Source organism: Loxodonta africana, unplaced genomic scaffold (assembly GCF_030014295.1).
Source record: "Loxodonta africana isolate mLoxAfr1 unplaced genomic scaffold, mLoxAfr1.hap2 scaffold_50, whole genome shotgun sequence".
In the NCBI taxonomy this organism is placed as follows: domain Eukaryota; kingdom Metazoa; phylum Chordata; class Mammalia; order Proboscidea; family Elephantidae; genus Loxodonta; species Loxodonta africana.
In genome coordinates this window covers 616,256-633,766 of record NW_026975218.1, presented here as the reverse complement: position 1 = coordinate 633,766, position 17,511 = coordinate 616,256, and positions in this window count along the sequence as shown.

Below are 17,511 nucleotides of genomic sequence, written 5' to 3'. Positions count from 1 at the left end.
CACGACGCGGTATTCTGGAGCAAAAGGAACGCGGGAAGAAAGATAAGACTCTGGGAAACTTCGACCTAGCACATGGACGCAGCGCTGACTGTGCATCCTCAAGTCGTGGGGTGTCTGATTCCTTGGAGGCTCCTCGGTCTTGACCCCGGAGGCACCAGGGACACCAGGCAGTGGACCCATTGGCTAAAGCCAGATGAACAAAAGCCTTCGCACGACTGATCGGAACTCCTCCCTGCCATCATCGCCTCCTTGGCAGTCTGTGCAATCCACGAATCCTAAGCGAACCCCGGCGACGGAAATAGGCCTACCTTGTACACATCTCAACTTCTTTCCATTCTGGCAAGATGGGCCCTCAAATTGGAAATTATTGGGTAGGTGTGTAGAGAAAGAGGGGATGCCCTCTCTATTCATAAGGGGATTTTGTAAAAAGGACGGTTTCTTTCTTTCTTTTTTTTTTTAAACATGTTTCTTTTCCCTTAGGTGTGAGAGTGGGAATTGGGAACTGGAAGACAGTTTGTTCCACAGCTATCACCGAAGGAATGATGGCACAGTTTACGTTCCAGAGCAACCGACCCCTGTGAACAGAAGTCTCCCTTGGGCCACTTTCAACACACAGAAGATGGACTGAAAGGCCTTAGAGCAACACCATTCCATCGCCGAAGAAAGTGTATCGATGCGATTGCTGTCGCACGTGTTTGGAGTAATGTATATATATTCCGGGTCATATCTATCCAGACACTTGCCCAACTTATTAATCATTAAGTTTTTATACATAAACACCAGGCCTCTTTCTTATCATCTCTCAACTGAGACTCCTCCCATCGTCGTTGGAGGTGGTAGCCTCGGAAAGGTGATAGAGATTATCCAGCTGGATGAAGGAGTTCACTGGTAGAACAGGTAGATAATTGAAACCATAAAAAACGTAAGAAAATGCCACTATTGAAACACAGAGAACATGCATGCGAAACAAAAAATCTCCAGAGCACAAAGGATTGGGAAATGACAAGTGCCTCTCCAGGGCCTCTGCCCCATTCCTATGACCCCAATCTCCTACCCCTATCCCAGACGGCTGCGCACTCCCCCACTTGCCCAGTAGGAATGAGGTCATACTGCCCGCTCTTCTTCCTCCTGCGGTTTCCTCCTTTGCTGGCGTCTAGGCATTTGGTCCCACCAGCCCGCCACTGCCTGTCTGACCCTTTGTGCCTCCTCATTGCTTGCTGACCACTTATGAAGGGGCCGATTTGTCCCCAGCGTGGCCACCTTTGCACCTTACTGAATCTCTTGATTTTCGTCGGTCAGAAGGGTTTCTTAAAGGAACCAATGGGTTAAAGGAAGGAGCAACCAAGAAGGGAAGTGAAGAAAAGAAGGAATGTGTGACTCTGAAGACTATTTGCTTCAGTCCCGCCGGGCTCCTGAGCCTGAGCTTTGGCGACCCTGGGCTGTCCGGAATGAAGATGAGATGACGCCGGAGCTTAGACGCCCTAAGCCTTTGCGGCACTTCAAAGGCCCCGGGTGGAGAGCGGCGGGTTCAGCGTGAATTAGCACCGCACCCTCATCCTAACACTAACCCTAACCCTCGCCCTAGCCCTAACCCCCCCAGCCCTAACCTGAACCGTAGCCCTAACCCTAACCTTAACCAAAACCCTCCTGAGCCTGAGCTTTGGTGATCCCGGGCTGTCCGGGATTGAAGATGAGATGACGCCACAGTTCAGAGGCCCTGAGCCCTCAGGGCACTTCAAAGGTCCCAGGCGGAGAGAGGCGGGTTCAGCGTGAATTAGCCCCTCCGAGGGGTGGGGGGCTGGTCTGGGGAGGGGGAGGGCGGATAGCTCAGACGGGGTTCAGTGAGTCTAGAAGCGAGTCAGGGAGAGCTAGAGGAGGCGACGAGGTCCGCGCGGTGTCAAGGCCCTCCGCAGAGGCCTGCTCCCCAGGTCAGGGCGGATAGCGAAGGCCCTAGGCTGGAGCGGGAAGCCCAGGAGCTCCCGGCGCTTGGAGGGGAGGCTGCGCCCTCTGGCGGCCGCGGGCGGCAAGGAGGCGGGCCCGGAGTCTTGGCGGCAGCTGAAGGCGGGTCAGGGAGGTGAGTCTGGGAATGAGTCCGCGACAAATTCAGTGGGGCCAGGAGAGCAAATTTATCTCGGGCTGACTGCGCGCCTACGTGACTACCTAAAGGGGTTGACCTGCTTTTCCCAGTGAAGTCACGGGATGGGGGTCGTGGAGAAGCGGACCCAACCGGGTGACACTGTCAGAAGGGCACACCAGAACGACTGTCCAGAAACGTCGCCGATGCGTTCCAGCAGATGTAGGTTATTTTTCAAACGATATCCCTGGAGTTACACATAACTACAGAAACATTTTTTGCAAGCCGTGCTTACGTGTGTCGATGCAACTAGAAGGTTAAAGAAGCTATGCGAGCCTCCCTTCGCAACCTGATAAGGCACTGTGGGGAGAGATGTGGCGATCACCCGATTACAAGGACGCTTGGAAACGCGTGGTTCCGCGGTCTGTGTCATGTTTTCTTTGCCGCTGGGCTTTTTGTAGTCGCTGATTTGGTCAAAGTTTCTGCTGTTTTAGGTACGATATTGTGGGAATTAGTATTTGTGAGCCGGGGTCAGCTATGTATCTATAGATATGCATGTATATTTTTTATAGTTATTTTTTTGGAGAATGAAGTAGTAATTCAAGGTGAAAGAAGCGTTGTACGGGAATTACGATTTAACATTAACAGGACAAAAACCAACGCTGAATACTCTGTACGGTGCGGTATGAGAGGCGGTGGACTGCGTGGGTGATGCCCTCAGTTGCTGTACTGGGTGACACGAAATTTCGAGACGCCACCGTATTGTGAGATTTTAATCCTAACTTTAACCTTAAACCCTAACCCTAATCCCTAACCCTAATCCCTAACCCTAATCCTTATCCTAACCCTAATCCCGAACCAGAACCCTCAACCCGAACATGAACCCCTAACCCCAACCGCAACGCCAACCCCAACCCGAACCCTAAACCCAAACCCCTAACCCCAAACCTAACCATAAAGCCCAACCCTAACCATAAAACCCTGACCCTAACCCAAACCCTAACTCTAAAACCCTAACCCAACTCCAAACACAACCCGAAAACCTAACCCTAACCCTAAACTTGACCCCAATCCCTAACCCTAACCCGACACTGAACCGACCCCTGACCCTGAATCTAAACCGAACCCTTAACCCTTAACCATAACCCTAACCCGACCTGAAGCCCTAACCCTAAACTCTGACCCTAACCGAACCCAACCCTAACCCTGACCCCGATCCCTGACCCTAAACGTAACCCTTAACCATAACCCTAAACCTAACCATAAAACCCTAACCCAATGCCAACCCCAACCCGAAACCCTAACCCTAAACCCTAACACTAAACCCTAACCCGAACCCTCTAACCCTAACTCTAAAGCGAAGCAGCACCATCTAACCCTAACCCGAAACCGAACCCTCTATCCCTAACCCTAACCGAAACCCTAAGCCTAACCCAAACCCTCTAACCCTAACCGTAACCCTATCCCGAGCCCTCTAACAGTAACCGTAACCCGAATCCTCTAACACTTTCCCTAACCGGGACTCTCTAACCCTAACCCTTACCCGAACCCTCTAACACCTGAACGTGAACCCTCTAAACTTAACCCTAACCAGAACCCAAACCCTCTAACCCTAACACCAACCTGAACCCAAACCCGAACCATCTAAACCTAACCCTAACCCTCTAACCCTAACTATAACCCAAACCCGAACCCTCTACCCCTAACCCGAACATGAACCCTCTAACTCTAACACTAACCCCAACCCGATCCCTCTAACCTGACCCTAACCTGATCCTTCTAACCCGAACCCTCAAACCGTACCCTTAACCCTCTAGCCCTATGTAACCCAAACCCTCTAACATCAACACTAACCCTCATCTTCCCTCCAACCCATTACCTAACCCTAACCCTGACCCGAAAACTCTAACCCTTAACCCTAAGCCCTAACCCACCTTACCCAGACCCCTGACCCATGACCCTGACCCTGAAAACTGACACTGATCCCTGACCCTGGCCACAACCCGGACCCGAAACTCGGACCCTAAACCCTGATCCTAATCCTAACCCTGGAACCTAACCCCAAGCCCTAACCCAAGTCCTAGCCCTAAGTCCTAACCCTAAACCCTAAACTCAAAACCTAGCCCTAACTTCTAAAACTAACCCTAAACCCTGACCCTAAACTCTAACCACCCCACCCCCAACCCTAAGCAGCACCACAAGCCTCCAATCCTAACCACCCCAAACCACCTTACCATAATCCCAAACCTCCTAACCCAAACCTAATCCCAACCCCAACACCCCTAACCCCAACCCCTCTAACCCTATGCCCAAACCCCCAAACTCTAAGCCCAACCCCCAAACCCTACTCCCCTGATCGTAACCCCAACCGCCCTAACCCTAACCCAAACCCTGAACCCTAAAACCCTAACCCTTCATGGCATTCTTTTACCACTTAATAGTACTCCATCATATGGATATTCCATACACCACAACGTGGCACAGTCCGACATGGCGTGACACCGGAGGACATGACACAAGGCAAACGATACAACTTGACACAAAGGAGAGATCCGTAACAGCCGACTTAAAAATGCGTGGAAGCTGAAACTTTGCTTGGGCAGATGGGACCTGAACGTGAACTATCTGATTTTCTGAATCCCCTGTGAGAAAAAATCTCATTGCCTTGCTCGTCAATGACGTGTTCAAAGAGGCCCAGACAGAAGACTACGGTGGGTGGTGGAGGTGCAGGCACAGGAATGGCAGAGGCACATAGGGGAGCCAGAATCCAACGACTACTCACAGTAACTGAAGGCCACAGACAGTTCTATCCCATCTTGAGTGACCCTTGTGCATTCAGTGGCCACATACCCCCAAACAGCCCATCACACATGGGCCCAGGCCAGGTCCAGGAGTACATCACGGGGGGACAAGTCCTGTCTCCCTTGACTACACCAACATGGTGAGGGCGTTTTTTCTACCAAGCCGGGAAGCATGCATGCACTACCCACTGGACAAGAGATGAACGACGGCATCAAGAGGCACTCTGGGGCAGCTTCACACATCTATTCAACTAGCCCAGGGTCACGTCACTAAGTGTACACCCTAACTAAGCAGCTTGCACCTTTGCACCTCCAGCACGATGGGCACCAGATGGGTGAAGGCAGAAAACTGGAAGTCATTATAGCGGTTTCCATGTTGGGCCCGGCGCTTTCAGCCTGGAACGCCGTGATGGGACAACTACACAGGCACACTGATATGCCCACTATATGATGCCAGCTGGGTGACTGGCAAGACCCTCCACCACTGTGTAGTGGTAACAATAGGCAGAGGGTGCCCTGCGTCACCAACACTGAGTCAGCAGACCTCTCCTGGCAAGTAGAGGAGCCCTGCCTATGAGCCACGAACACAATGTGTAAGGGGATTGGCAATGGCTTGCAGAGCCAGTAAAACACACCGTCAAAGACATAAAGCTTTACTAAAGAGAGATCCTCCCCACAGGTCGGCCACCACGTCGGACCATGCAAAGCACTCAGCGACGCCCAGAGGAATGCAGAGGTCTGTGCCATAGCGGTACCAGAAAGGAAAATAAGCTCAATTGTTCACAGCTAGGAAGAGAAACTGCTGTTTCATGCTCACCAGGTTTTGTCAACAAACAGCACATGCCCATCTCCACCCACCACTTTTGCGGGTAAGGACAAATCACTGCAGCAGCATCGGGTCCAAAAAAGGCATTTTTTTCTCATCTCCATGGAGCCAGCGTCGAGAAAACACACTGTTTCGCGGGCACGGGGCATTTGTACCCTTTGTGAAAACAATGTTATGTGCCTCTTTGGGTGCAGATTCAAACGCGACAGGGACAGCGTGCAACAATGATGAAGAGAGGCGCAGCAAAAATCACGCAAAATGAGCATGGCTAGGAATGGGTGAGAAGACCGTTGGAGGGAGGATCACGTTCTTCCCCGCCATCCAATCACGTGCTGTGTAAAAGCGGTCAGGAAAGCCCCAGTTGGTGAATACCTGACATGAGAGGAACAGAGCAAGGAAGAAAAATGACGCAAGATGGTATGAACATCGCGGAAACCCCAGGTTGCCTTCAGGAGGGGGCACGCCGGTTAGAAGATTCACAACGCCGGCACAACGACGCCATGGGCCCCAGGAACCCAGGGAAGACAACCATTGAATACCTAGAAGCACAAAAGATGGCACAAATGCACCAGGTACGATTTCAAGTAGGGAGCAGATAAACATGTGGGAATCGGTAGCCCATAAACGCAAAAAACACAGGACCCCAACTTATTTCACAGGAATCACCATACAAATAGGGCATATAGGAAGCTACTTGGTGAACCAAAACGTGTATTTATAGCTTAAGAAACAGCGACTCAGGGTAAGAGACGCACCCGCGTCACAGCGATCTAAAGGAACTGCTTCACATAAATCGCGGGGTAACACAACCCCATCTCTCGCAGCCCCGGAGCTCCAGGGGTACTCTAGTCTATGCACGAGACAGTGTGATGGAGCCGGCCGGGACCGGGCAAGAGCTGGAGCGATTGCCTGTGCGCACCACGGGAAGAATGCACCAACAGTGAACGGTTGAAGGAACCTCCAGAAAAAAAATTAGAAAAACTTTGGAAGGTTTGACCGCTCCAAACGTACGAGCCACGCTCGAAGACACATGCTGGGGGTCCGGGCAGCGAGCAGCAACCTACAGTGCCAGCAGTGGGGAGATGGTGTTGCCCCGGGGACCCACGGAGCAGGACTTGAAAAAAAAATCTCGGGCGGTTTAGTTCTTCCGACGGTCCGGGACCCACGCAGGTGAACACGGGGCGCGTACATGGGCCACAACATACCTACACCACAAGGACCGGTGACGAGACGTCCACGCGAAGGAAGACACGTGAAAGCCTGGAGCATGCCTTCTCCTACTCTTCAGCCTGAACCATCTCGGTCCGGCACAGTTCGATGTACGCGGACACAGGGAGGTGGGGGAACCGGAATGGACTGGTCGACCTGGGCGAGCGGCCAAAATCCTCTCACCCATTAACGCAGCGGCTACGGCAGCGAAAGCCACCCCAGCCAGTTGAGGCTGCAGGCCCAATTCCGGGACGTGGCTCTGGCGCCGGCGCCCCACCGTGACCGGGACGATCCTGCCGACGCCCACGGCGTCCTGGAACGTCACCTCGGCCAGCGCAGCCACCTCGCCTCCCATGTGGTCGGCGCTGGAGTTCCGAAGGAAAACGATATCAAAGCGGCCGCCAGGTGGCGGCCGACAACCGGCGCGGGCGACAGCGGGACGGATCCGGATAGGCGGGCGGCGAGGGCGCACCGCAGGACGCCCGGAGGTCCGGTCTCGTCTGGGCTCCCCCCGCCCCCGCCCCCGCCCCAGCGCCGCCGCCGCCGCCGCCGCCGCCGCCGAACACGTTTCTTTCTCCCACTTAATTTTACATGCCAAGTAGATTTTCTTTATATATTGTCCTTTCCTCATATTCGTTGATTTTGTTCCTAGTCTCTATTTTTCCCTTGTATTTTATTTTGATGAGAAGGATAGTTTGTCTTTTGTGGTTACCTTATTATTTACACCTATTTTTTTTAATTTTAAACTATTTCTTTGTATCACCGTATCTTCCTCTCCGTATGGAAACTGTATAAATACATTTCTTAGTCCCTCTTTATTATTTTAATGTTGTCTTCTTTTATATAATAACATCGCTGTTACTCTGTTTTGGGCTTTTATTTTAAACTTACTTTGTTTTTTTGGATTTCCCTGTCTGGGTTGACTTCTGGTTGCTCTGCCCAGTGTTCTAGTCTTGCGTTGACAGGTGATATTATTGATTTTCTAGCCAAAGAACTCCCTTTAGTATTTATTGTAGTTTTGGTTTAGTTTTTACAAATTCCCCGAACTTCTGTTTTTCTGGAAATATCTTAATTTCACTTTCATATTAAGAGACAGTTTTGCTGGATATATGATTCTTGGCAGGCAATTTTTTTCCTTCAATTTTTTAAATATGTCATCCCATTGTTTTTTTTGCCTGCGTGGTTTCTGCCGAGTAGTCCGAGCTTATTCTTATTGGCTCTCCCTTGTAGGTGACTTTTCTTTTATGCCTTGTTGCTCTTATAATTGTCTCTTTATCTTTGGTTTTGGCAAGCTTGATTATATCTTGATGACTTTCTTTTAAGATCTAGCTTATGTGGAGTTTGATGAGCATCTTGGATAGATATCTTCTCATATTTCACAATATCCAGGAAGTATTCTGCCAAACCTTCAACAATTTTCTGTTGTCCGTTCCTGTCTGCTACTCCAATCACTTGTAGGTTATTTCTTTTGATAGAGTCCCACATGATTCTTAAGGTTTCTTGATTTCTTTTAATTCTTTCATCTGATTTTTTCTTCAAATATATTAGTGCTAAGTGATTTTTCTGCAAGTTCAGAAATTCTAGCTTCTACTTGCTCAATTCTGCTCCTCTGACTTTCTATTGAGTTGTCTAATTCTTTAAATTTATTGTTACTCTTCTTAATTTCTGATTGCTGCCTGTCTATGGATTTTTCCAGCTTATTAAGCTTTTCATTATGTTCCTGAATAATCTTTCTATTTTCTTCAATTGCTTTCTCTGTGTGTTCCTTGGCTTGTTCTGCGTATTGACTCCTTCCTGATGACTTGAAGGGTTCTGTATATTAAATTTTGTATTCTGCCTCTGGTAATTCCAGGAATGCACTTTTATCTAGAAGATCCCTGGATTCTTTGTTTCGAGAGGCTGTTGAGGTGATCATGGTCTGCTTCTTTATGTGACTTGATATTGGCTGTTGTCTCTGAGCCATCTATAAGTTATTGTATTAGTTTATGCTTCCTTACTGTGTCGTAGCTGCTTGCTTTGTTTTGTTTTGGTATACCCCATGGGTTGCTTGAGTGAGCTACCTTGATTATGTTCACCTTTGGAGCTCTGGGGTCCTGTCCCCAGCTCGCTAGAGCCGTGATCAGGTATATCAGTCTAGGAGTCCATTCACTTTTCTTGTATGAATTCAGCTCAGGTCTCCAGGTAGCTGATATCAAGTGTGTGGTACAGGCTCTGTCTTACAGTCTTACGGGGGCAGGGGTGATTGGTGTATATACCGGTATCTGATTGCAGCAGGGGGTCATGCTCTGAACAAGGCAGGGGGCTGAGCACTGACCCCCGATTTACTCTGAGGAAAACGTGTCCATATTAACTAGAGCATTCTGGTGGGTGGGTTCTGCAGACGATCCGTGGGCACCCAAAGTTTTTGGTTGTAAGGACTAGGAGGTACCAGTTATCTCTGGACCCCTGTCGTGGGTGGCTGGGTGACCTGAGTGGAACTACCAGTCCTTAGGTACCTGCTGTGAATAGGTGAGGACACCTTGTTTAATAGGCAAAGCAATGTCAAATGTCAAACACCCATCTCTCCACTGCACAGCTGAAATGGTTGCAGTTTGCCAACAAGGGCCTATTCTCCTGAAATAGGCCCACACAGGTCCATGCAGAAGGGAAAGTGCTCAAGGACCACGTATGGTTTATGCCTGGATAGCAGCCGCTTCTGTCCTGAGCTCCCCTGGTTAACGGACTAGCAAATTATCTTTTCACCCATTGCACATTTTTTCTCTCCCCAAGGCCAGAAGGATGGCTCTAGCTGCTCAACAGGGCAATATCAGGCCCAGAGATTCAGCCGTTGAAGCTGGCTTGCGGGTGGAGGGGCGCGGTAAAATACACACAAGTACTTAGCTTTTGCTGAGAGTTCCATTCTCCTCAGGTTCTGGAGGTGTGAGCAGGCTGTGTGACTGGCTGTTCCCCCTGAGGGAACAGCAGTGGAACGACAGTACCAGCCCACCGCAGCAGCCGCTCTGGGAACGGTGCCTGAGGGCTCCCCGCGATACAAGTCCGGTAAACCGTCTCTGCTTCCGAAAGGTCTCTTCCTCTCGCTGCCCCTCAGTGCGTTGTCTAATCTAAGCTCGCCTTTGAGGATCAGGACTCCCGGCTTGTCACAGATACACTCGCTCACCTGTGTGTTTCAGGTCTTTGTTGTCAAGAGGGCTAGCCAGAAGCGTCAGTCTATTCCACCGCCTCGGCTCCACCTCCCAAAGTCCCAACCGGAGGGGGTCCGCCCAGCCAGGCCATTTCACCCCTCAGCCAGGTAGCTCCTGTCTACACCATGCCGGCCAGCCAGCGTGTCCGGATAGGGATCCCCTCTCATTGGGAGGCAGGCAGGCGAGCAGACGGGTGGGGCGGACAAACCACTCGGGGTGGCCCTAGGAGGGAGGACCCTGGGAGACAGGCTGGACTCAGGGAAATGGAGCGGAGGCCCTGGGCCGCCGTGGCCAGCGCGCGTCCGCCCGCCGGGATCGCTTCCCATCTCGTTGGAGCCGCAGAGCTCCGGAGGAGAACTATATCGAAGCGGCCGCAAGGTGATGGCTGACAACCGGAGAGAAGGGCGGAGGGCAGAACCGGGTCAACCTGGGCCCCGGTCAGCTCTTGAGGGTGGGAGAGGGGACAGACTCCCTGGGCCGCCGGGGAAACCTCTCGGGAGCGTCGCGGGGCGTTTACCCCTCGCCGCCGCCAAACACGTTTCTCGGCGCGGGGCGGCTGGAAGGCCTTGGGGCCCGCCACGGAGCGGGGTCGGTTGGGCCAAGGGGATCCACCGGGCCGGGCCCTTTCCTGCCTCGGCAGGGACGATCCCGCAGACGCCGCCGCCGGCGTCCGGGAACGTCGCCTCGGCCAGCGCGGCCACATCGCCTCCCGTGCGTGTCGCCGGCGCCGGAGCTCCGGAGGAAGACGATATCAAAGCGGCCGCCAAGTGGCGGCCGACAACCGGCGCGGAGGGCAGCGGGACGGATCCGGATCGGCGGCCGGTGAGGGGGCATCGCCGGGCGGCCGGACGCCCGGCCCCATCCCGGCTCCATCCCGGCTCCACCCCCCCGCCCCTTCCCCACCCCCCGGCATCGCCCCCGAAGACGTTTCTCGGCGCGGGGCGGCAGGAAGATGGTAGGGCCGGCCGCCACAGCACAGGGTCGGGTCTGCCGGGATGATCCCGCCGACGCCGCCGGCGTCCCGGAGAGCGGTGCTGGCCAGCCGGCGCGGCCGCATGGGGATCCCATCTCGTCGGCTGGCGGGCGGGCAAACCCACAGAGGCCAGCCGGCCAGGGACGCCCGCCCTCCCCAAGCAGGTACGGATCGTCTCCGGGCCTCCTGGGCAGACTTGGAAACCACTCGGGGGCGGGGACCCCTGGGACGGAGGATCCCGGGAGCCAGGCCGGACTCGGGGAAACGGAGGGGAGGCCCCGGGCCGTCATGGCCAGCGCGCGCCCGTCGGGATCGCTTCCCATTTCGTTGGCGCCCCAGAGCTCCGGAGGGGAACGGTATCGAAGCGGCCGCCAGGCGACGGCTGACAACCGGAGAGAAGGGCGGCGGAGCGGAACAGGGTTCACCTGGGCCCCTGCCGGGGCTTGGGGGTGGGCTAGGGGACAGACTGCCCTGGGCCGCCGGGGAAATCTCTCGTGAGCGTCATGGGGCGCGCGCGCCCCCAAAAGGGCAGAACGGGTAGGCTCCCGAGGGGATGAGCGTCCACCAGGGGTGGGAGGGAGAAGGGAGCACGTCCCAAGTGTCGGACGGGCAGGTGTTCTCCGATCCGTATCATTTGGACGGACGCGACAAACGGAACAGAATGAGACCACCAGCCCCCGAAGTTTTCCTCCTCGTTCTTTGAGTGCCTGCGTGGCGCAGCAGGCAGACCGGGAGACGTTTTCCGCCGTCGTCCCTGTCGCCGAGCCAACGATACGCGTGAGGCGGGTTGAACGGGCAAATTGCGTCCGGAGGGAGGAAGGGAGGGAGCCGTGTGTTTGCCGGCATCCGCGTCGCAAAAGAAAACCACGGCCGCCACCGAGAGCGTTCTTCCTCATTGCTTTTCATCCTCCCGCGACGCGGGAGGGCAAACGGGGGGGTGCGGCCAGGAACACCTTTCCAAAGTCGGTACGGACCGGCTCTGGGCCCCCCGGTCGGACTGGGAGAACATCTCACCGAGGGAGGCCCTTGAGGCTCTCTGGAGAGAGGCCGGACTTAGTGAGGTCCAGCGAGGCGCGGCAGGACGGCCGCGAACGCCCACCCAGAGGCCCTCAGGCGGTTTGGCCTGAGTGAGTGGTCTCCAGGCTGGCGGGCGGACTCGGGAAGGTGGCGTCTCAGGGGCGGGGGGGAGGGAGCGGGGTGAGTCGGCGTCTCGAGAGATCTCCGGCGGCTCCCCAGCGCGGGCGGGCGGGCGTGCGTGAGTCATGGGGGGTGGAGTGCCAGAGAGGGGTTGGGGATGGGGGGCCGAGTGTGGGGTGGTGGGGGGGTCGGAGGGTGGGGGTGGTGGGGGACCACGTGCGTTGGGCCTGGGGGGTGGGGTGCTGAGGGGGGCGGGGAGTTGGCAAACGTTCCGGGTGCCCTGGTGCGCGCGCGTGTGCGCGGGTGTGTGTGTCTGTGCTCGCGTCTGTGTGTGTGCTTGTGCCTGTGTGTGCGCACGCGTCTGTGTGTGTGCGTGGCTCCGCATGTGTGCGTGCGCGCGCGCGGGTCTGTGTGCGTGTGTGTGTGCGCGTCTGTGTGTGTGCATGTGCACACGCGCGTCTGGACATGTGTGTGCCTGCGTGTGCGCATCTGCGTGTTTGTGCATGCGTGTCAGCGTGCATGCCCGTGTGAGTGTGTGCGTCTGTACAGGCACGAGTGCGCGTCTGTGCGTGAGTGCGTGTCTGAGCGTATGCGTCTGTGCATCTAGCGCCGCCTGCCGGCGAGGGCGGCTGCCACCTATCACCCCCCGCCCGACCCCCACTCCCCCAACTCAGCCCGCGGTGAGGGCCAGGGCCATATTCAGCTTGGGGGGAATGGTAAGGCCAAGGGCAGCGTCGCCGTTCCCGCGTTGCTCGCGTTACCGTGCCGCGAACGTCTCCTGGGAAGCTGGAGGAGCAGGTGTGTGAAGCTCGTGCTGCACGTGGACCCTACCGGGGTTTTCCGGGACGACCTACCGCCGTTGTTGAAAGCTCTCGGTGAACTGGACATCTGACGGATCCCTCCCTGTCCTCCCTGTCCGAGGGACCTCCTGAGATATGTAGAAGGGGAAGGGTACGGTAGGCTGGTTCGGCTGGAAGACATCCCATCCCCGGGAGGCGTTGATCGATGGGAAGACAGGACCGGGAAGGAACCGGTTTCAAATCAGACGATGGCTGAACTTAGGCGACGGTACGCGGACTCCTCCGTCTTCGCCCGTGTTTGCGACTCTCTACGGGGGGATCTTTCCTGAAAGCGGGTGACAGGCGGGTGTGCCGTCGTCCCGTGAAGACGCGCTACTACGAAGGGGCTCTAAATGCAGGCCGTCCTTGGGGGCGGTTTATTTTTTCTCAGTCGTGGGTGAACCCCACATGGAGAGAAACACCGGAGTTTGAACAGTGCTCGCGTGGGGAGTAGGGCGTGGCAGTGAAGACTCACGTTCGTCATCATTCTCATTTCTGTTTAGATAACTCTCTGTGCTGCTGCCATCGCTTGCCATCGAGCGGGTCGGGACTCGGAGCGACCCTAGAGGAAAGAGTTGATCCACCCCACGGGCTTCCGGAGGAGCAGCCGGTGGATTCGAACCGCCGACTTTTCAGTTGGCAGCTGAACTCCTAGCCGCCGCGCCGCCAGGGCTCCGTCTTTGCATTTGCTCTCCAGTACTCGGTGAGTTGGTTTCGCCCGAGAAGCGGAACGGCTCTCGGAGAGGAAAACCCGGTTTCAGAAAAGGAAGGAGAGAGAAAGAGGGAGAGGGAAAGGAAGAGGGAGAGGGAGAGGCGTACCTCAATGCCGAGCCACCCTGGTGACAGGGATAGCTAGAAAAGGGTGGTAGGCATGTACGTGCGCACACCCATGGCTGCAGATACGGACACGCAGGGGTGTACACGCGCCTGTGTGCGGGTGTGTGCGTCCGCACGTGCGTACTCGTACACGTGTTCCTGCCCTGCGTACACGCACAGGAACACGCGCGTAGGCGTGTATGCAGGTACGGGCGCGCCTGCGCCTGTACACGCCCCCGTGGGCGCTTCCGTGCGCGTGCGTACGTGTAGGGGTGTGCACGTGCGTGTGCGCGCTTGTACGTACATGCCCGAGAGCACGCGCGTCCACGCGTGCACGAGCCTGCACCTTCACATGGGCACCTGCATGCGCTCCTGAGTGCCCCTGCCTCTGCGTGGGATCCGTCAGAGCTGAAAGCGGTGCCGCCGCCGCCATGTTTTTAAGATCCTTTGGCTCACGCGCCGCCCACCCCCACCACTCCTTTCCGGCTACCTTCGAAGGGAAACACCAACTTTCAGAACTTGGGGCGTGGCATTCACGGATGGGCAGAGCGAATAGCCCTTCAGCTTTACCTTGCTGAGATAGAACGGGAGGAGTCACGAGAGCCTTAGGAAATGGAGCGAGGTGACGAGAGGGTGCACTGAAAGGCAGGAGTCGAGAACTCCGGTCACAGGAGTTTTCCTTCCGTAGGTTGTAGAGAGCTCCACGTCGCACGCACCGGCGTTAGGTAGCTGCCTCCAGGGCCGCGGTTTCTACTCTGCTGACTCAGTTGAGACGGGACGTCTCCGAGTGTGTGCGCGCGACCCAAAGGCGGTCGTCGAGGGACGACGGCACCCTCGGTCCGTCGAACCCCCGCACCCTCGGATGGATGCAGAAACTCTCTTCGATGTCACGGAGGCAGTCCCGACAGAAACCGTAGGGGCACGTGCCATTGGCTCTAGCCCTGCCTCCAACGAGGACCGCTGGCGCCACCCGCCCCCACCGCCCACCCGCACCCCCAACCCCACCCAGCCTGCGCCCATTCTGTCGGCCCCACGCTGGCAATATCTGGATCCAGCCGAATGTGGCCACCAGGTGGCACCCACCAGGTGGGGAAGAGGTTTGGAGATGGTGGAGGCAGTGGGGGTGGTGGGGGGCGGTGGGGTGTGGGGGGCGGAGGAGGAGGGGGAGGAGGAGGACGGACGGACGGACGGATGGACGGAAGGATGGAAACCCGTCCGCCCATGCGTGCGCACACGCACGCACCACAGAGTGCCCTCCAAAGACACGGATGCACACACGGAGCACATGGAAACCTGGAAATGGACAAGCGCGCGCGCACACACAGCAGACACAAGCCCGGGATGCTCAGGAGACACAGAGGTAGGTGCAGGCAGGCAGAACACGCGGGAACGTGGACACACTGCACCCACGGGCACGGTCCGCGTGCACACGCAGTCCCAGACGCACAGCGACTCACACGGACAGACGGCACAGCCGAAACACGGGAAGATATGCCACACAGGCACACACCCTTGGACCCGCCCCACAAGCCCGCCTGCCGCCCCCCCCCCCCGAAGCGGGACGTGCGCCTGCACAGAGGGTCGCAATGGGGCAGACGGCCACGCCGCAGCACTTCGGACACGACGTCTCCCCACATGCACGACACAATACACGCGTCACACGTGAGATGGGGCAAACGCACGAAGTACATATGCTCGACCGCATGACTCGCGCGCCGGCCGACCATGCGCCTGTGTGGCATTCCGAAGCAGGCGCGCCACACTCGGACAGACGGGGTGCGTGACACACGCATGCACCACCACACGCAAGGTACACGCGGCACACGGGGGTGCACGTGCATGCACCCGAGAGTCCACATGCGCAGCCACGCGGACAGGTACGCACGCGCAGCAGCAGCAACAGCAGCAGCAGGAGCAGCAGCAGCAGCCGCAGGAGCAGCAGCAAGGACTACCCTCTGGAGACAGGGATGCACGCCCGGAGCACGCGGAAACACGGAGACGCAAGTGCACAGCAGACGCACGAATGGAATGCTCAGGAGATGCAGAGGTAGACACGGGCAGGCGGAACACATGGGAAATTTGGACACGCGTCACCCCCACGCACACGATACACGAAGCACGCAGGCACGGTCCACATGTGCATGTGCTGCACAGGACGCTCCGGGACACGGACACGGACGCTGCCCCGTACACGCGGCACCCACGGGCAGGCGTCACGCGGACTCGGACACACACCCGGCAACGCACGTGGACAGACTGCGCAACCAAAACACGGGCAGAAGACGCGAACGTACGGGCGCCTCCCGCGCCACGTGCACGCGCGACGTCCCGAAGTTGCCATGCCACGGTCGCACGCTAAGACGGACGTGGACGCACAGCGTGCCCGCGCCGCCCACGGGCACAGCAGGCACGCCACGCTGCGCCGATGCAAGGCGCCATGGCACCCCGCGGCGCACAGGGGGGATGCCCACGCAGAAGACGTGGCAAAGGGCACACGCCCACGGTCCCCCGACATACCTTGCTTTGCATTTTTGCTTTTTTGTCTTGCCTTTTTCCTTGTTTTTTTTTTTGTCCTTTTCCGTTGTCTTTTTGCCTTTTTCCCTTTCCCTTTGGCCTTTTGTGTTGCCTTTTTGCCTTGACTTTTTCTCTTTTAACGTTGTCTTTTTCATTGTCTTTTTGTCTTTATGACTTGATTTTTCGCCTGTTTACCATATTTCCTTGCTTTTTTGTCTTTTTCTCTTGTCTTTTTGCCTTTCCCCTTTTTGCCTTGCATTGTACCTTTCGCCTTGTCTTTTGACTATTTGCGTCTTTGCCTTTTTTCCGTCTACCTTATCTTTTCACCTTTTTATCTTTTTCCCTTACCTTTTTGCCTTTTGCCTTGCCTTTTTCCCTTTTTGCTTTCCGTTTTAGCTTTTTGCCTTCTCTTTTTGACTTTTTCCCCTCTTTGCCTTTTTCCTTTTTTGTCTTATCTTTTTGCGTTTTTCCTTTCCTTTATTCCTTTTTGCCTTGCCTTTTTCCTTTTTGCCTTTTTACCTTGCTTGCCTTTTTGCCTTGCCTTTTTCCCTTTTTGCCCTTTTCTCTTGTCTTCTGGGCTCTTTGGCTTTTTTCCTAGCTTTTTTCCATTTTAACTTTTGCCTTATCTCTTCTTTTTTGCTTTTTCGCATTGGCTTTGTCTTTTAGCCTTTATTCCTTTCCTTCCATTGCCTTTTTGCCTTTTTCCTTGCCTTGCTTTGCTTTGCATTTTTTCCTTGTCTGGCCTTGTGTTTTTGCCTTGACTTGCCTTTTGACTTTTTGTCTCTTTTTTTGGCCTTTTTCCCTTGTGTTTTTGCTGTTTTCCCTTTCCTTTTGCCTTTTGTATTGCCTTTTCACCTTGACTTTTTCCCTTTTAACCTTGTCTTTTTCATTGCCTTTTTCCCTTTATGGCTTGCCTTTTTGTCTTTTTACCGGATTGCTTTTCCTTTTTGCCTTTTTACTGTATTGCCTTGCCTTTTTGGCTTGTCTTGCCTTTTTGTCTTTTTCCTTTTTGCCTTGCATTTTACCTTTTTGCCTTGTCGTTTGACATTTTGCCTCTTTGCCTTTTTTCCGTCTGCCTTATCTTTTTGCCTTTTGTCCTTTTACCTTGCCTTTTTGCCTTGCCTTTTTACCTTGCCTTTT